This window comes from Tachyglossus aculeatus, chromosome 17, assembly GCF_015852505.1.
Source record: "Tachyglossus aculeatus isolate mTacAcu1 chromosome 17, mTacAcu1.pri, whole genome shotgun sequence".
Lineage (NCBI taxonomy): Eukaryota > Metazoa > Chordata > Mammalia > Monotremata > Tachyglossidae > Tachyglossus > Tachyglossus aculeatus.
In genome coordinates this window covers 18,062,123-18,082,838 of record NC_052082.1, presented here as the reverse complement: position 1 = coordinate 18,082,838, position 20,716 = coordinate 18,062,123, and the positions used below count along the sequence as shown (strand labels likewise).

The window sequence follows — 20,716 nt, the reverse complement described above, 5'->3', positions numbered from 1 at the left end:
CATTGAAAGGACCCAAAATGGTAGCATTCTGATCCATTAGCTCTTTGGTGAGCATCCTTTCTCAGTCAGTCAGTGGTATTTATTGAGCTTTTACTGTGTGCAGAACATTTTATTAAGTGCTTGGGAAAGTACAGTGCAGTAAAGTAGATAGACGCCAACCCTGCCCACCAGCAGCTTACAGACTAGATGGGGAGACAGACATAAAAGATGAATATGTACATGAGTGCTGGGGTAGACAACTTGGCCAAGGTAATGATGATAATAATAATGGTAATAACACTATTTAAGGGCCTACTGTGTTGCAAACACTATACTAAGCACTGGGGTAGATACAAGATAATCAGGTCACAACATCCTAGCAGCTGAGCTGCAATTAGGATCTGTCTCTGAACTCCCATTTCCATACTCTTTCAACTAGGCCATGTTGCCTCCCAAAAGGGAACCAAACCATGGTTTGACCTGCAAACCATCGTTGTCGGAAGGGAAGATCAACGGTCCTACAGACAATGTACACAATATACGCATGTATGTATAAAATGATAATTTCACCTTACAAATCTAAACATGATATTTACATTCTCTCCAAAATGGAAATCAACCTCTGTAACTTATACCTAAGTGTCACTAATGTATGTGTATCCATAATTGCCTATTATAAATACATAACGCTGAAGTGATGCTAGACTGTAAGGTCCTCATGAGCAGAGAAAATGTCTAACCAATTATGTTGTATTACACTCCCCCACGTGCTTAATACAGTGCTCTGCACACAGCAAACACTCAATAAATATTATCAATTGATTGATCGGCTGACTCATATGATTAAACGAACGGCCACAATTCATTAGAATCCTATAACTCCATATTATAAAAAATTAAGGAAATCTTTAGTTCTTACTCTTATCAAAAGTAATTATTCAAATTGGTTTCAGGAGTGTCCTGTCTTTCTAATAATTGACTGAATAATTAAAGTGCGAAGACATTGCTTGCATGTATAAGATTTTTTTTCTCATGAATATGAAAAAAGTGATGCTATCAAGTGATTTTAGAATTTCTGTCTAGGACAGAATTATAGATTGCAGTGCCATATTTCAAACACAGCTGAATGGATAAAAATAGTATTTAACTGCTACAGTTATTAAGAACCATAGTCATTTACCAAACCCTTCAATCAACAAAGGAAACAAAAGACAAGAACTGGGAGAATGACTAATTTTTATTTGTGTTGTGCATATGATGATATTCTGATAATTGGCTAGGTTTTAAAGATGAAGCAAACTTAAATACTTCAAAAACAAAAACAAATTGCTGGAATAGGCTGAGGGAATACAATCAATGACTACTTCCCAATTAGGATCACACAAAGGCTCTTTCTGAAATACCATGCCTCTAAAGGCATATTTACTTGATTAAATTAAGACAGGAATAAGGGAAAAGATGACTTCGCTATTCTTACAGCAGGCATTTACAAAGTTTTGCCATTTAGAAAAATGATCACTTGTGAATTTCCTTAGAAATATATTACATTTAAAATGAAAATAAATCTTAAATTAACTCAATTTTAGCTTTGAACTAATCCAGGACCATTTAGACAGAAGGATGGGTCATAATTCACTGCAAAGTATGCAAGAAGGTTTTCCTTTCCCAAGAGACAAAAACTCTTCCACTTTTCCATCCATCAGCTCTTTGTAAATGCATGTACTTCTCCATTTAAACTAGAAAGTCTTAAACTTTTGCCTCCTGTGATTCTTTGAGGATTCTTTCTTCCTTTGGCCCTGTGGCCTAACATTCTTGAGTTGCAGTCTATTTACCACGGCAAAATTTCTAGTTTACACCTGATTCTCCAAGTAGCAGAGATGTCTTTAGATACAAAGATGAAACTGCTGCTGATGGGATAGCACCCTATGCTTTGTGAGTGACTTTAATAATAATAAGGGTATTTGTTAAGCATTTACTATGTGCAAAGCACTGTTCTAAGCACTAGGGAGATACAAGGTGATCAGGTTGTCCCATGTGGCACTCAGTCTTAATCCCCATTTTGCAGATGAGGGAACTGAGGCACAGAGAAGTGAAGTGACTTGCCCAAAGTCACACAGCTGACAATTGGCAGAGCTGGGATTTGAACCCATGACCTCTGACTCCAAAGCCTGTGCTCTTTCCACTGAGCCACACTGCAACATGTCCTAGTGGATAGAGCACGGGCCTGGGATTCAGAAGGAGCTGGGTTCTAGTCCCTGCTCCGCCACTTTACTGCTGTTACTTTTAGCTTTTAACTTTTCTCTCTGTGCCTCAGTTACCACATCTGGAAAATGGGGATTATGATTGTGAGCCCCATGTGAGACATGAACTCTGTCCAACCTGATTAACTTGCATCTACCCCAGCACTTAGAAAAGTGCCTGATGCATAGTAAGAACTTAAAAAATATAACAAAAATCTCTTGCTCAGTTTTGCCCATGAAAATATAGCAGTGCATCTCTTCTGGTCCTTTACAATTTAAGTGAGCAGAAGAGAGGTATATCCCACCACCAGCCGGACATGGGCTTTCAAAATGTGAGCCCCACAAGGAATGGGGACTGTGTTGAATTACCCCCTGGGTGTTCATTCCCAACAGTACTCAGCACACAATAAGCACTTAATAATAATGATGGCATTTGTTAAGCGCTTACTCTGTGTAAAGCACTGTTCTAAGTGCTAAATAAATGTTATTACTACTTCTTGTATGGCTCAGTTATACTGACCCATCCACAGCCTCTTTCCTGGTCCCCTCGTAGCCAGAGACAGGCTCTGTGAGATGGCTAGTGGAGAGAACGGGTGCAGAAAGCAGTTATTGTCCCTGAGCCCCAACATTTTTTTGATGAGGAACAGAGAAGTTAAGTGACTTGCCCAAATTCAAACAGCAGGCAAATGGCAGAACCAGATTTTGAACCCAGGTTTCCTGACTCAAATCCATCAGATAATTACTCTCCCCACCATTCCAAGCCTTACTGAAGGCACATCTCGTCCAAGACTAAGCCCCACTTTTCCTCGTATCTCACTCCCTTCTGTGTCCCCTTAATTTACTCTCTGTGCTCTCTCCTGCCACTCCAGCCTCACAGCATTTATGTATATATCTGTAATTTTATTTATTTGTATTGATGTCTGCCCCCACTCCTAGATTGTGACCTCATTGTGGGCAGGGATTGTCACCATTTATTGTTGTGTCATTTTTTCCCAAGTGCTTAGTACTGTGCTCTGCACACAGTAAGTGCTTAATAGATATGACTGAATGAATGAATGACACCCAATCCTCTGCTCTTTCCATGAGGCCATGCTGCTGTTTAAGCAGCGTGTAACGATGATGGAGTCTCCCATCGAGATCGGTGGACGAGTCCCGGTACTGAGATTTTAGGACCGAGCACCTCCACAATGGAACTGATTATAATACTAATGGTTTGCATTACACTTACACTTTTTCATCCCTGACAATTGTGTTCTCTCTGAATCGTGGAGCACAACAAATGATTTGGCAGATAGGGGTGCAATACAACATAAATTACACACAAAGTTTTATATGGGCAGGACCTATTTGTAGCCAAATAATAATAATAATAATAATGGTATTTAAGCGCTTACAATGTGCCAAGCAAACTGACCCCAGCAATGTGCCTTGCCTGTTTTAAACCAAGGCCTGCTTTGATAGTCAACCTGGAAGCTTTAACAGACAATGCATTTTCATTTCCAACTCTGGTTAGATCAATCAATTAAATTTATTGAGCATTTACTACGTGCAGTGCACTAGACTAAGCACTTGGGAGAGTAGAGTGCAGCATAATTAGCAGATACTTTCTCTGCCCATAATAAGGTTTTTCTCTGAGGAAGGAGAATAAGTACTGAAACCACATTTTCCAGATGAGAAAACTGAGTCCTCAAAAAGTGACTTGTTCAAGGTCACAGAGAAAACAAGTGGTAGAGCAGGGATTAGAATCCAGGTCCTCAGAGTCCTCTCTCTGCCGGGTGTCTTTATCTCCAAGATGGGTGACTGGGTCTGGTGCCCCCCTGGTTTTCTATTTGGGGATGTATAATCATTGCTTTTACACACTCAGGTTTTGGGCCTGACTCCTATCCACATTCATCCTAGGACGCTGACATGGTCTGAGACCTCTGAAATGGAGAAGTTATCACACTACGTCTTTCTAATTCAACAGCTTGCTAACTCTTACCCGCCCTCCCATGTTTGTTTCCCTGCAGGAAACTCCATCTTTCTAGACTGTGAGCCCGTTGTTGGGTAGGGACTGTCTCTATATGTTGCCAACTTGTAATTCTCAAGCGCTTATTACAGTGCTCTGCACACAGTAAGTGCTCAATAAATACAATTGAATGAATCTAGCTGATCCCTGGCTGGGATTGAGCTGCATCCATCAGGACAATAAAGCAAACAGTAAAGCAAATGTTTCTGCTGTATGACCCTGGGCAAGTCACTTCACTTCTCTGGGCCTCTGTTACCTCATCTGTTAAATGGGGATTCATAGTGTGAGCTCCAAGTGGGACGTGGACTATGGAACACAGTCTGGCCTGATTAGCTTGACTCTACCCCAGAGTTTTGTACAGCGCTTGGCACATAGTAAGCGCTTAACAAATGCAATTTTTTTAAAAAAGGACAGCCACCTTTCCCATACCACTCATTAGGGTCCTAAATCAATCAATTAATCCTATTTATTGAGCGCTTACTGTGTGCAGAGCACTGTACTAAGTGCTTAGGAAGTACAAGTTGGCAACATATAGAGATGGTCCCTACCCAACAGTGGGCTCACAGTCTAGAAGGGGGAGACAGAGAACAAAACAAAACATATTAACAAAATAAAATAAATAGAATAGATATGTACCCCCATTTAAGCCACTCAGTTCAACTGATTCATTCATTCATTCAATCATATTTATCATATTGATAATAATAATAATAATAATGGCATTTATTAAGCACTTACTATGTGCAAAGCACTATTCTAAGCCCATGTAATTCTTAGATATCAGAAGTACAGATGACCTACACCACAGTCAGCAGCAGCAGTTCTAATATCTGATGATGATGATATTTCAAGCACTTACCATGTGCTAAAAACTGGTTCATATGCAATTATCATATGAGATAACCCTGGCGCCCAATGGGACTTGCAACTTAGGTGGCTGAGAGAACAGATGCTCTGTCCTCTTTTGACAGAAAATGCAACTGAAGCATAGGGAGGCTAAGTGATTTGCCCAAGACCTCACTGCAGCCCAGTGTCAAAGTTAAAATTAGAACCCGAGTTTTCCTGAATTTCTGTCTTTTCCCCTGGTCCAGGCTGCCTCCTGGATAAGCAGATAGTCAAAAAATAGCCCAGCCCATCTGCTTGCTAGATATGCAAGATGGGAGGAAAGAGCCTTCCAGGTGGCAAAGGAGGAAGCAAAGTTTAGCCGATCTCATGCAGCTAGTCTTGACAGCAGGATGCTCTGGGAATCCCCTTTCAGAAGTCCCTGTCCAGCAGATTTCTGAAGAGTTGACAGTGGCAGTAGCTCCGCCTGCTAAGGGCTCCCGTCAACTTTGTATTTTCATTGAGCTGAATTTGGGTTTGGGCAATGTTTTCAGACCAGATTGCACTCAATGTGTGAGTTGACATGGTTTGTTTCACATGTAGGCATGACTACAAACACTTTCTTGATGTAGCTTCATACCCAGCTGTGTTATTTCTCACCAAAGGACGCCCAAAATCTGCACCAAGTGCTTGCTGAAGTTGCAGAAACCATTAACGTCAACAGGAGTTGTACTTTAAAAGCTGGCCTGTTCAAAGGGGTTTGTGTTAAGGTGCTATCTCGGCATCTGACTTCTTTAGGGAGAGGGCTGGAAGCTGTCAAGTGGGTGGATTGATTGAATTGCAGTCAAAAGTGTTGGTTTTCCCTCTTGATTGAAATGCATCAGTGGTAGATGGATTTTAATGAATCCCAGGTAACTGGGTTAGTTAGCTAACTGGGCATTCATGATTTCTTCCTTAGGAACTTTTTTCAAGCTAGAAAAAAAAAATCTTTATCCCATTTGGAGGAAAACAAAACTTTCACAAGGTCCCGACTTAAGGATGCTTTGATTTGTTTCTATACCAGTTCAAGAAATAAATACGTACCATGTGACTTTCATCAGTTCCATTCAGCTAAAAAAATAAGCTCAAGACCACTAATAAATAGGGCTTTTAGGGAGACAAAAGAAGAAAGAAGCAGTGTGGCTCAGTGGAAAGAGCCTGGGCTTGGGAGTCAGAGGTCATGGGTTCTAATCCCAGCTCTGTCACATGTCAGTTTTGTGACTTTGGGCAAGTCACATAACGTCTCTGTGCCTCAGTTCCCTCATCTGTAAAATGGGGATTAAGACTGAGAGCCACATGTGGGACAACCTGATCACCTTGTATCCCCCCAGTGCTTAGAAAAGTGCTTTGCACATAGAAAGTGCTTAATAAATACCATTGTTGTCATTATTATTATTAAATGGGATGGATTTTCTATCATTACAACTAAAGGAGGAAGGAAATTGAATTTTTTAACCACAGGCAAGATGAACGTAATGGGTAGATTCGAAGAAGCTAAAAGGTAGCAGGTAGTTCAGATTTTCTTGAAAAGGAAAGGAATATGGCCACACCCTTTTTTTCTAATCCACATCAAGCTCTGATGATGTAATGATTTTCAACAACAACAAAATACTAGACGTAAGCAGCTTAGAAGAATTTTTTTCCCTTAAAATATGCAAAAACGTTGGTTTATTCTTTCCTTGTCGTTGATTGATTCCGCATCTGTATCCAACCAAAAACCCAGTGCTCGATTGGTTTAAAAAGGAAAAAGAAAAGAGGGCATATTTCCCAAGTGACTTTAGTATCCCTTTTCAAATGTCCAGGAAAAGTGAGAAAATGGAGCTAGAAAAGAAATATAATGAAATAAAGGAATTTACTGTTTCATCGATACAAGAGTCCACATCAAAATAGAGTTAGTATTTATGGCACAGGAGTGGATGTTCTGTGGTGGATAGGCATGTACCCACATTGTATTAATTTTCAAGACTGTCTAGACTGTCTGCATGTTTGTGAAATGAAAAGCAAATGTTTTTACTTCAATCGTCCAAATAGGAATTAGTTCAGTGTCCTGCCCTTCAATTGGTGCTAAATAAATATTCATGAATATATGTGTGAACAATCATTTCCAAGCAGACCATTTGGTTATCTAAAAGAGGTGATTTATTTCAATTAGCCTACTTGAGGTAAATGACTTCACGTGGCCCATTTATCCAAAGGAGGCAAGCGGTGCAATTTCAAGATGGAGGGCCATTTTCTCATCTAGTTCAACCATGGAAAGGGCTCTACGTTGTCGGATAACTGTAAAAATATAATAATCTAACATTTGGTTGAAGAGGTGGGTGAAAAAAGCGCCCTCACCATTGACCATGTGGCTTAGGTCTTCAGAAAATGCTGCTAGCAGCTCTCCATGTGTCATTAGTGGCTTAATGAATATCAGAATTGTAATAAAGATATTTGAGGACTGCAAAATGAAAGACTATATTCTCATCGGCTGAGCAGTCATTATTGAGCTGATGTCCTACTCTGGCAATGGGTGGGTTAATGGTGCTGTTTTGGTTGTAGCTCTAGTCTAGATGGTTATAATTAAGACAGCAGGATCAGAGGCTTTGCTTTTAAAATAAAAGCACTATATATATCTATTTTGATGCTAATGACGCCTGTCTACTTGTTTTGTTTTGTTGTCTGTCTCCTCCTTCTAGACTGTGAGCCTGTTGTTGGGTAGCGATTGTCTCTACCTGTTGCTGAATTGTACTTTTGAAGCGCTTAGCACAGTGCTCTGCACACATTAAGCGCTCAATAAATACAATTGAATGAATGAATCTCCAGAATAAGGTCAAATATGCAAAAAGTTTCTTAGAAAGGATACCTTTTCCTCCCTTTCCTTTTAGCATTCCCTTGCATACTGACAAATAAAAATCTCAAACATTTCTGTAGAATTCTTCTCTCCCTTCATGTTATTAGCATTTTTTTTTTTTGGTCTTTGTTCAAGTAGCTGTAATAACTGGAGTATTTAAAGATCAGCTTGGTTCCTCGAAGTTCTGAAGAACCAAAGGATCTGATTAGGTAGTTCCCTACTAATGGGGCAACCTCAGGCTATTTGTAGAGTTAAAGGTCAAGGCTACCATCATCGGTCCATAAATTCAGATGTTCCTGAAAACACAGTCAGGTGACTTACAAACGGTCACACTTTGCACATGTTTGGCCTTTCCTTTGCTCAGGGTCTGGCTTTGATATCACAACCTTCCCTTCTAGAAATGTCGCTCCTTCTTGACTCTCACCTTCTCTTTTTCCTTCTTCATCCTGTCTGTAAATTGTTTGGCACCTGTCTCCCCTCACTAGACTGCCTTGAATCTAGTTTGCAAAAGACGGTAAGCTTGTTGTGGGCAGGGAATGTGTCTGTTATAATGTTATTTAATAATGATGGCATTTATTAAGCAATTACTATGTGCAAAGCACTATTCTAAGTGCTGGGGAGGTTACAAGGTGATCAGGTTGTCCCACGCGGGGCTCACAGTCTTAATCCCCATTTTACAGATGAGGTCACTGGGGCTCAGAGAAGTGAAGTGACTTGCCCAAAGTCACACAGCTGACGATTGGTGGAGTAGGGATTTGAACCCGTGACCTCTGACTCCAAAGCCCGGGCTCTTTCCATTGAGCCACGCTGCTTCTCTGTATGGGTGGCAGGCTCCAACCCGTGATCTCTTTCTTCGGGAGAGTGGGCCCACACCCTCTCCTCCCAAGGGGCAGGGCTGAGGGTACTCTCCCCAGTGCTTAGTACAGTGCTCTGCCCACAGTAAGTTCTCAATAAATACAATTAACTGACTGAATGAATCTTGAGGGTATGATTTATGTTTACTAATTCTATTGTATTCTGAACCTTGTTCAGAGTTGTGCACAGAATAGACGTTCAATAGCTGTCATTGATTGACTGATAACCAGCCAATCTGTTAGTTCCTCTTGCCTCTAGTAATCCCCATATTTATATATCTGTAATTTATTTATAGAACCATAATTTATCTACCCATAATTTATTTATTTATAATAATGCCTATCTCCCCTTCTAGACTGTAAGCTTGTTGTGGGCAGGGACCATTTCTACCAACTTGTTAGATTGTACTCTTCCAATCACTTAGTACAGTGTTCTGCACACAGTAAACGTTCAATAAATATGATTGATTGACCTGCAGCCCTAGCATTGTTTTCAGTTGTCCTTAATACCCTACCAGTGGGCCCTAATTTGTGGGGTCAGTGTAGAAGAGATTGTTTCAACAAACTCAGATGAAATCTCTTCATTCTTTTCAAACACCAGTGATACCTAATTATGGGCTATTATGCTATTTTTATATTATATATAATATAATAATATAATATAATATAATAATAATATAATATAACATAATATATTTTATATTATGCTATTTTCTCTTGTAGCATATTCTCCCAAGTACTTACAGTGCTCTGTACATAGTAAGTGCTTAACAAATACCACTGATTGAGTGAATAATCTCCACCCTTCATTTTAGAAGAACATGACAACACACGTGCACAAAACACACACACACACGCACAGACTATTGTGTGTTAGAAGAAAGGTTTCTTTCTTCTAATGGGACAGTAAACAGCATATCCATGCAGCCAACATCTTCAGGGGGAAAACTTGCAAGTCAAACGTTTTACTGCTTGCTGAGATTGACATAGACTTTTTGCTTCAGAGGAGTACTATTAGCTTCCAAACAGAAGGAAAGTAAGCTTTTCTTTTAAAGAGAATACCAATGAACTCGAATATTCTTCACTCCTAAGTGGTGCCCCTGTTAATAAAATATATTTTGCCTAAAGAATTGCAGAATACTAAAATGAACACTTTAAAGAGAGGACGTGTGGACTGCTTTATGACAGCTCTATTGGTTGTATGAGTTAATTCAAAAGCAACAAAGAAGGCTTCAAAGTTGGCCTTTCACTCTAGGTGTGTTCCATTTTAGCCATCTGTTCAAATTCCACATGGCAATTATACCACAATATCTTTTCCTTGACTTCCCCCAACCCCCAGTGAACAAATCACCGGCATTTTGAAATGTTTTGGCCAAAAATTACAAAAAACACGTATTGTGTTAACCATCCAACAACAATAAAGAAAATCTAGTTCTGAACTCGGAATAGAAACCGAAGATTTTCATTTTACTGACCATCATTTTCAGAACACCTCTGATCCTCAGAAATGTTATCAACAGCCAAATAGTACTTTTAAAATTAATTAGGAATTGAAATTGTGTAGGTGGGTGAATAATGAGATAGGAGAGAACAGGCTGATCACATTAGAGATAGCTTTTGGCTACTGATTCACTAGCTATTTAATGTCAAGTATCAAGGCCTTAAAACCATCAATATCCCCAACCACACAGGCATACATCTATTTTTCAAAGCCAAAAATATTTTACAGACAGATTCTTTTTGTTTCACCTTGGTATCATTCTGATCTTGCTGTCAACAATTGGGAAGATAAATTTATCAGGGTGAAACTGCAAGTAGAGTAATTGATAAATGAGGACAATATAAGTTGGCTGGGCTTACATTTTGCTTATCTGGATAACTGGGAGTTTGAAAATTTGGTTTTTGAAGACTATGTTTAATTAGCCATTTCAAATATTTAAGCTACTATAAGCAACGCTGCTTAGCAATGCATGTTCTAGCTTTGTTCACTAATCCGCAAACACCAAAAATGCCTAAATAATGTTGCAATATTTGTTGGTCTCACCTAAAATTTGAATCAGTTTATATAAATACGTAGGTTGAACAAATGTAGATATTACTTTGCCAGTAATCATTTCAGTTGAAATAATCAAAAACCATAGAGAAAAATTTAGAACATAACTAATTGCAACAGGCAAGTGGCTACCATTCTTGAAAACATAAATATTGTGATAGACTCCTCATCCTTCCCGCCCTTAGAAAGCTGCAATTAATTTCTCTGGGGCCCTTGAGTAGGGGCTGTCCATCATTTGTTGGCACTTCCTGAAGGAAAATGGCTAGTACCCCCAGGGACCAATTTTAACAACATTAAAGTAGGTAGATTTCCCTTTTCAATTTGCAAGATGCTTGAACTACATAAACTCACATCTCTCTGTTTTTCTTTCTTGTTCATACATCACATTATTAACATTATTGCTGCCATGAAAGTGAGACGAATAGCTCAAGGAATTAGATTAGCCGGGTAACAGCCTCTGTCGAAAAAGAACACTTTCCACCGCAGCAGGAATTCATTATTTATTCATTCAATCATATTAAGTGCTTACTGTGGGCAGAGCACTGTCCTAAGCACTTGGGAAAGTAAAATACAACAATAAACAGTGACATTCTCTGCCCATATTGCTGACATCTTATACATTTTCACAATCCAAAAATGCTCACATGATGAATTCATGAGATTTTTCTGACTGATCTTCTGCAACTGGGAATCACAAGTAAGTTAGGCTGGAGATCACAGGAAGAGAGTTTGAGGAAAGGAATAAGATTGCCAGCAATGCTCTTTTTCTATTATGCTTTCGCTTCCTACCATCACCTACCCACGTGGGACAACCTGATTACCTTGTATCTTCCCCAGCGCTTAGAACGGTGCTTTGCACATAGTAAGCGCTTAACAAATACCGTCATTATTATTATTATTACTATCTATCACCTTTCATTCATTCATTCATTCAATCGTATTTATTGAGCGCTTACTGTGTGCAGACCACTGTACTAAGTGCTTGGGAAGTACAAGGCAACATATAGAGACGGTCCCTACCCAACAGTGGGCTCACAGTCTAGAAGACAAGTACTAGAGATAGTTTTTTCTGATGTTAGGATCAGTCACATATTGTTTACACAGATCCCATGAGGAAAACCAATCCAGTGAGTGCACTGCGAGGAAAACTCAAAATGCTGTTATCAAATTATCTGAGGAAAAAATGACACATGGGTCGATATTGGGTACAAATCCATACTTTGAATTGAACTGTGATTGTTACTTTATGTATTATCCATCATGGCTGTACCCAAGATCCAAGTAGATATTGATGATATCACTGTTAGACAGTGAGACCTGATTCATTCAATAATATTTATTGAGCACCTTCCATGTGTGCGCTTAGCACAGTGCTCTGCACACAGTAAGCGCTCAATAAATAAATATGATTGAATGAATGTGCGGAACACTGTACTGAGCATATGGATGTTCAAATCTTTGGCACTATGCATGGTATGGAGTACTGAGAGGGACAACCAGTTATCAATCTGATAATCTGGTTTTCAACTGGTCAGGTACAGATGTGGTACTAGATGCCTTTATGCCTCATGTTTTTATTTTAAAATATGTGATGGAATGACTCTGAGATAAAAGATATTGCTGTAGCAGAGCAAACAGAACATCATAAACATCTTGGTGGATCAGTATGATCATGAAAAACAGACACTGATCCTAGGCCTACTTCCCGGAATACCAAACAAGCCAAAAAAAAAAAAAAATGTGGCCAGTAGTGAAAGATATCAAGGCTGAAGAGGTACAAAGCTAACCAGGTAAAAACAAAACCTTGGAGAATGGGCATGAGCCTATATATCCAACCACAGCATCAAAGAGTAGAGATGGTCGTATCCCCATCACAGACAGGAAGATTGCTTACAAAGTTGATAACGCATTTCTCCTCTGGTTGATAATCCTTCAGTGGCTAAAGCCCAGGGTAATTTATTCTCTAAACCAATCTCAAAACAGCAGGGTGATAATTAAATGGACAGTTGTTGACAATTTATTACATCAGTTATGCATCAGATAGTGATTAAATCTATGACAACTATTTGGTAAAACAGGAAGGAGTATTGTGTTGGCTGAAATTGTGTCTCAGAAAGAATGTCCCCCATTTAAAAAATACTGGCTTCACCTCTAAAATTATCTATCACCGGGAAAACATTTTCTTGTAACAGCTTTCATTTCCAGTATAGCATTATCTCTCAATTATTACCTATCCCTTAACTCTGAAGTACTTAGTTCCATACTCAATATATTCTATTGATTAGCTGATCTCTTCCAACCATAAACTGTTAAAGACTAAAACACCTGAATCTGGAATGGGACAAGAAATGCTTATTGCAATGCATTGTGATGAATAGACCCTTATTTCCTTTGTAAACAAGAGTGAAAATGCTGATCCCAAAGTGAAATAATTCTGTTTAGTTTCTTTAAGGGATGAAATGTCTACCGAGGTTTCTCCAGACCTTTCTGAGCCATTTTATCAACAAGGAAGTGTGTGGGTTTCTCCAGCTGCTTGCGTCTGAAGTTCTGGCTCCATAACTGAAATTGAAAGGTGAGGAACACCTCGGTGTTTGAGTTTTCACTCCTGATACTCTGTAAGGTCATAGGCATTATGTCGATTAAGAAGGGAATAAGGGAGAGATGGAGGAAGAGTTTCTTTATGTTTCAAATATTTCCCTTTTCTTCTGATCCTATACCCCTCCCTCCTTCCCCATTATCAAAACATCAGTGTACCAGTTCCTTTAAACAAGTAGTATTTCTTAGGCACTAACTATTTGCCAAGAACTGCTGGTAGAAACAAAACAATTAGTTTGAGCACATCCCTTGTCCTATATTGAGCTCACAGTCTAAGTAGGAGGGAGAACAGGTATTGAAATGCCATTTTACAAATGAGGAAACCGAGGTTTGGAGATTATAAAGATAATGATAGTATTTATTAAGCACTTAGTCTGTGCAAAGCACTGTTCTAAGCGCTGGGGAGGTTAACAAGGTGATCAGGTTGTCCCACGGGGGGCTCACAGTCTTCATCCCCATTTTACCGATGAGGTAACTGAGGCCCAGAGAAGTTAAGTGACTTGCCCAAAGTCACACAGCTGATAAGTGGTAGAGCCGGGATTTGAACCCGTGACCTCTGAGCCATGCCTGGGCTCTTCCCACTGAGCCACGCTGCTTCAAGGGACTTGCCCAAGGTCATACAGCAGGCAAGTGGCAGAGGTAGAATCAGAGTCCAAGTCCCCTGACTTGGAGCTTGCTCTTCCCACTGTCCCTTGATAGTTTTCTAAGTCTATCCCCCTCTAAGACAAAAGACATGATGAGGAGAATTTGATTCTTATATAAACAAAAGAGTTATCTTTACCTAATCAATACTAGAGTTGCAATTGGGAGTTCCTAGTTCAGGAAACAAAAAGGGGCCAGTGGTTTCTAAAGGAATTCCAGGAATGCACATATATAAAAGGATTATTTTTAATATTCATCTTCAGAATGAGGGGACAAGTCTGCCTGGGGAAAGAGTTTATTTGGAAACAATAATAATAATTGTGGTATTTGTTAAATGCTTACTACGTGCCAGGCACTCTACTAAGCATTTGGGTGGATATAACCAAATCAGTCCCTGTCCCACGAGGGGCTAACAGTCTCAATACCTATTTTACAGATGAGGTAATTGAACAACAGGGAAGTGAAGTGACTTGCCCAAGATTACAGAGCAGACAAATGGCACAGCTGGGATTGAACCTCATGACCTTCTGATTCCCAGACCCCTGCTCAATCCATACTACACCATGCTGCTTCCCCTATAGTGGAGTAGAAAAATCCATTCATACTAAGTATCCAGTGCACAGCTTTCCAAGCCACACACCATAAAATCCCACTTCCCAGCTTCCTCCAGGACTCCATTTGTCAATGTAGGTGTCACTGGTTGGTCAATCGACAATCACTCCTTTCCTCCCCCTCCAAGACTTGCTGCTCTGACTTGGATCTTGAGGAACTTTAGGGCCCTCCCCAAACCTGGGTAGTTTTACAGGAATCAATCAATCCATCATATTTATTGACTGCTTACTGGGTTCAGAGCACCAGACTAAGTATTTGGGAGAATACAATATAACAGATTTGGTAGACATATTCCCCGCTCACAAGGAACTTGCAGTCTAGAGGAAGGTGGAGGAGCGATGGCAACCATCGACTGGACAAGCTATTAGACCAAACAGGAGAAGCAGCGTGGCTTAGTGGATAGAGCATGGGAATGGGAATCAGAAGGTCATGGATTCTAAGCCTGTTTTATGGTATTTGTTAAGCATTTACTATGCCTCAAGCACTGGGATAGATACAAATCAAACAGGTGGGACACAGGCCTTAACCCACAAGAGGCTCACGGTCTAAGTGATTCACCGTCACTATTCAGATAATTTCCCAATCAATCTTTCTCACCCTGACCCCTTCTCTCAACCGCATTCCTTCATTTCCTCCCTTATATTATGTCTAAAATGAAACCTCTCATCTTTCCTCCTCCTAATCTTCCCATCTCTGCTGATATCATCATCCTTTTTGTCCCAGAAGCCTGCATTCTCAGTGCCTTCTTTGACACTTGGCTATCTTGTCTAGGCCGTAAGCTTGCTGTGGACAGGAAACATGACTACCAACTCTGTTATGTTGTACTCTCCTAAGTGCTTAGTACAGCATTCTGCACACAGTAAGTATTCAATAAGTAAAATTGATGGATTTCAATTCTCCTTTCCTAACAACTGCCAAATCCTACTGGTCCTTCTCTTACATTTCCTGTAGACACCCCTTCCTTTCCGCCCAGTTACCTCACTGGTTCAAGCTATGGCTTGACGTCCTGGCTAGACTGTCATATAGGCCTCATCATTGAAATCCCTGCATCCTGCATCCCACCCACTACTCCCAAATATGCTTTCTTCATTCCTCCACAGCTAGCCCTCTGACTGTACCTCACTCTTGGCATGCTCGCTTTCCCCACCAACCCCTCACTCATGCTGTCCCCCCAGTTAAAAAGTGCCTCACTCCCCCAAGTCTGATAGACCCCAACTTCCTTAGCCTCTCCAACAAGACTTTCCCTGATTACCAGCACCCTAAAATGCAAAATCAGCCATTCCTACCACTTGCAAACTTATTTATACCCTGCCTCAGCACTTTTATACATATGTTTGTACAGCTGTACGTTAACTTTTTTTTATTTTAAGAACTCTATTTCTGAATTTTTCTCTGTCTTTCCCTAGAAGAAGGTTAGCTACTGGTAAGTGGGGAATATATCGCTTTTTCTTGTATTGACTATTAGTAGAATGTATCTTTTTTGTTGTACTTATGTACGCGCTCACCTCCTCCAGGAGGCCTTCCCAGACTGAGCTCCCTCCTTCCTCTCCCCCTCCCTATCCCCCACACTTTACCTCCTTCCCCTCCCCACAGCACCTGTATATAGGTATATATGTTTGTACATATTTATTACTCTATTTTACTTGTACATATTTATTCTATTTATTTTATTTTGTTCATATGTTTTGTTGTCTGTCTCCCCCTTCTAGACTGTGAACCCGCTGTTGGGTAGGGACCATCTCTATATGTTGCCAACTTGTACTTCCCAAGTGCTTAGTATAGTGCTCTGCACACAGTAAGCGCTCAATAAATACAGTTTAATAAATGAATGAATGAATTTACTATTAGAATATGGGGAGAGTATAAGATTCCTCAATGCTGATTCTACAAATAAAAAAGGCTCTAGCTAGCTGGTGGCCATGGCAATAGCAGGTCGTCTCTCTCTCTAAGTTTTTCCCTCCCCTAATCTCTTTGTAGCCTAGAGCTTGGGTCTTCTGAGACCACTATCACTTATAAAGCAAATACTGTCTCTTGTGGCTCAGTGGAAAGAGCACGGGCTTTGGAGTCAGTGGTCATTCATTCAGTCATATTTATTGAGTGCTTACTGTGTGCAGAGCACTGTACTAAGCGCTTGGGAAGTACAAGTTGGCAACATATAGAGATGGTCCCTGCCCAACAGCGGGCTCACAATCTAGAAGGGGGAGAAGGACAACAAAACAAAACATATTAACAAAATGAAATAAATAGAATAGTAAATATGTACAAGTAATATAAATAGAGTAATCAATATGTACAAACATATACAGGTGCTGTGGGGAGGGGCAGGAGGTAAGGCGGGGGATGGGGGGAGGGGGGTGAAAGGAGGGGGCTCAGTCTGGGAAGGCCTCCTGGAGGAGATGAGCTCTCAGTAGGGCTTTGAAGGGAGGAAGAGAGCTACCTTGGCGGATGTGCATAGGGAGGGCATTCCAGGCCAGGGAGAGGATGTGGGCCGGGGGTCGATGGCGGGACAGGCGAGAACGAGGCCCAGTGAGGAGGTTAGCGGCAGCAGAGGAGCAGAGGGTGAGGGCTGGGCTGGAGAAGGACAGAAGGGAGGTGAGGTAGGAGGGGGGGAGGTGATGGACAGCTTTGAAGCCAAATGGGTTCAAATTCCGGCTCCACCAATTGTCAGCTGTGCGCTTATAATAATAATAATAATAATAATGATGATGGTATTTGTTAAGTACTCACTATGTGCAAAGCACTGTTCTAAGCACTGGGGAGGTTACAAGGTGATCAGCTTGTCCCACAGGGGGCTCACAGTTTTCATCCCCATTTTACAGATGAGGTAACTGAAGCACAGAGAAGTTAAGTGACTTGCCCAAAGTCACAGCTTTGCACATAGTAAGCACTTAATAAATGCCATTATTATTATTATTATTATTATTATTATTATTATTTATCCACCTTGTTCGATTTTGTTTTCTACTGTTCACCACCCCTCACCTTCCCCAAAATCTCTGTTTTCTATGTCAGCTTCTTTTTTTGACGAAGATAAGGGATCTCACTTTGCCTAAACGTCATCTTAAAAAATGACAAACTTCCTTTCTGAATCTTTCTTTTTAAATGCAATGAAATCCGGATGTGTCCTGGCAATGGCATCCAGGAGCATTTAGAAAAGCATGGAGGAGACATCCTAAATGAGGATACGGGTCTGATCCCAGGCTTATGATCAGTCTAAGGTGGATCAGTTCAGTTATCCTTTTTTAAGTGAAAATAAGTTGGAAGAGCTTTAGCACTGCATTTCTATTTACACGAATTTGCCTCTTTAAAGGATAGAAAGCCCGGGGATCAAGATCAGGATTATGTTGTACTAAACAAGTTGGAAGATTTGAAGGTTTACCTGGAAACTTCCATCCATCTGAATGGAAAAGCAAAAACTATCAACAATAAGGTGGAAAGATGCAAGTGGAAAGAGCTCGGGCTTGGATGTCAGAGGTAATGGGTTCTAATCCTGGCTCTGCCACTTATCAGCTGTGTGACTTTGAGCACGCCATTGAACCTCTCTGTACCTCAGTTACCTCATCTGTAAAATGGGGATTAAGACTGTGAACCCCACGTAGGACAACCTCATTACCTTGGATATACCCCAGTGCTCAGAACAGTGCTTGGCACAAAGTAAGCGCTTAACAAATACTATTATTATTATTATTATTATCATTATTATTATTATTATTATTATTATTGGAATGACACTTGGAACCAAAGCAGTTGGTGGGTATCAAAGTCAGTGAATTTAAGAATAATTCAGACTACATGGATCTGTGTGGAGCCACTGAGACACTGCTGAATAGTACAGGTAGCCTGACCTCTGGAGATTGGAGTAATATTTCAATGATACCTTCACTCTGAACTGTCAAACCTATCTAAATCTGCATCAAAACTGTTGGAATATGTCATACGTTTGATACTTTCTGGAAGTATCGGAGATCCAGATTCTATTCCCACCTCTGCAACTTGCCTATTGTATGACTTTGGGCAAGTGATCTGACTTTTCAGTTTCTTCATCTGTAAAATTGGGAAAATAGCTGTAAGCCTCAAAGACAGGGACTGCCTGATTTTCTTTGATTGCCTTTAGCTTAGTGGAGTGTTTGCCACACAGTAAGCATTTAACAAATTGTCTTTGTGAGCAAATCTGTAAAACTGCATTCTTTTGAATGCTTTTGAATACTTAGTAAAACATTCTGAACACAGAAAGCCCTCAAATATGACTGTTATTGTTTACCAGAGCACTTTTAAAGATGTCACAAATTATTTTGTATTGTGTAGAGTAGTAAAATAACACTGGTTTAATACCCACTGTGCACTGTACTAAAGTGTTTGTAAAGTTCAAGCATATTGCCCACAGTAAAATTTTACAGGGCTACGGATAGACAAAACCTGAGGAATGTAACCTGTTCAGAAAATTCATAAAATATTTAGATTCGCCTGAATTCTGCTACATGGACAACCCATCAGAACTGTCAATTCAGAAATTCTTCTTAAAAGTGTACTTACTTCCACATCCAAGATGTGGTTATGTTCCAGGACTATATTCAGCTAAATACACCATCAAGTGAAAGAGACTGACTAGTTAAAGAATTTAAGAGAAGTCTAACAGAAATTAATGTCAGTTTGTTCTTTGATTAGGTAATGGCAATTATGATGATTATAGTAATTCGCAAAGGGGAACTGTTCCCAAATTGTAACTCTGATGCCAAGCATAGAATTTGTGGCATCCAGTTATGCACAAGTAGCACTGCTTTCTTTTCCCCAGTTGTAAGTAGCAAGGGTATGAAAATTGACAGCATTAAGCTAGATCATGTATTTTATAATGAGCAAAATATAAATCATTACCAGGCATTGATACTTTGACTACTCATAATAGGTCCATGGATAACTGGGCACACATTGATCAATCAATTGTATTTATTGAGCATTACAGCATGCAGAGCACTATACTAAAAGCTTGGGAGAGTGCAATACAACAGAGTTGATAGACATATTCCCTGCCCACAACAAACTTACAGTCTAGAGGGGGAGACTGTAGAGGGGGAAAAAGAAGAAAACATTAAAAATATCAGTGGATAGGAAAATGTTAGTCTGCCATGATTTTATGAACATGAGCAAAATAAATACAAAAGGAATGATGATTTTGGGGGGGAAATTGTTCTTAAAGGGATGAGCTAGCTTTTTTCTCATCGAGGTAGGGGGGAAACCAGTAAAATTAGAAAAACCCTCCAGATGTTATACTTTCTATTTCAAAGAATATTCATTTCTGAGTAAGGAAATTGAAATGGTTTACAGAACCTTATAATTAAAATAGTACCTGATTAAAAAAAGAGGCAATATTCCCACTTTCCTAAATGTTGTGGCACTGAAATGCTCCTCCGGATTTTTTAGTCAATTAATTTCATCCAAAGTATCTGTTTGAAAGCACTCAGGGTTGGGGAGGAGGAGGGAGAGAGGGGGAAGTACCATTTTCTTAATTCTTGTCCACTCAAAAAGATGTTAAAAATATGGGCTATTATCCTTGAAGGAAATCAAAAAGACCTAAGAACTGAAATATATGTGGGATTCAACATGAAGGCATAGCATTATAAGCTCCTTGAGAATACGAATAAACTTTTCTACCTCCAGGGTACAGTTCCAGGCGCTCCCAGTTCCTCCTCAGAACTATGTTGGTTCTAAATTAAATAAAATCCAGATTTGGGGTATTAAGTCTGCTCTAACAATCATTCTCCTTTACACTGCTGCTTGTGCTTTCTTATTAATAATGATAATTATAATAATAATGGTATTTAAGTGCTCACTGTGAGCCAGGCACTGTACTATGAGTTGGGGTGTATACAAGTAAGTCGGGTTGGACACATGGGGCTCACAGTCTTAATTCCAACTTTTCAGATGAGGTAATTGAAACTCAGAGAAGTGAAATGACTTGTCCAAGGCCAAACAGCAGCTAAGAGGTGAGCCAGAATTAGAACCTATCTCCTTCTGAATCCCAAGCCCATGCTCTATCTACTA

General features: G+C 39.9%; 1 protein-coding gene across 1 annotated transcript in view; it reads right to left on the bottom strand.

The window, feature by feature from the left end:
* Positions 1 to 20,716, bottom strand: part of ITGBL1 (integrin subunit beta like 1) — a 177,560-nt gene that overhangs the window by 41,576 nt on the left and 115,268 nt on the right. The window lies entirely within an intron of this gene.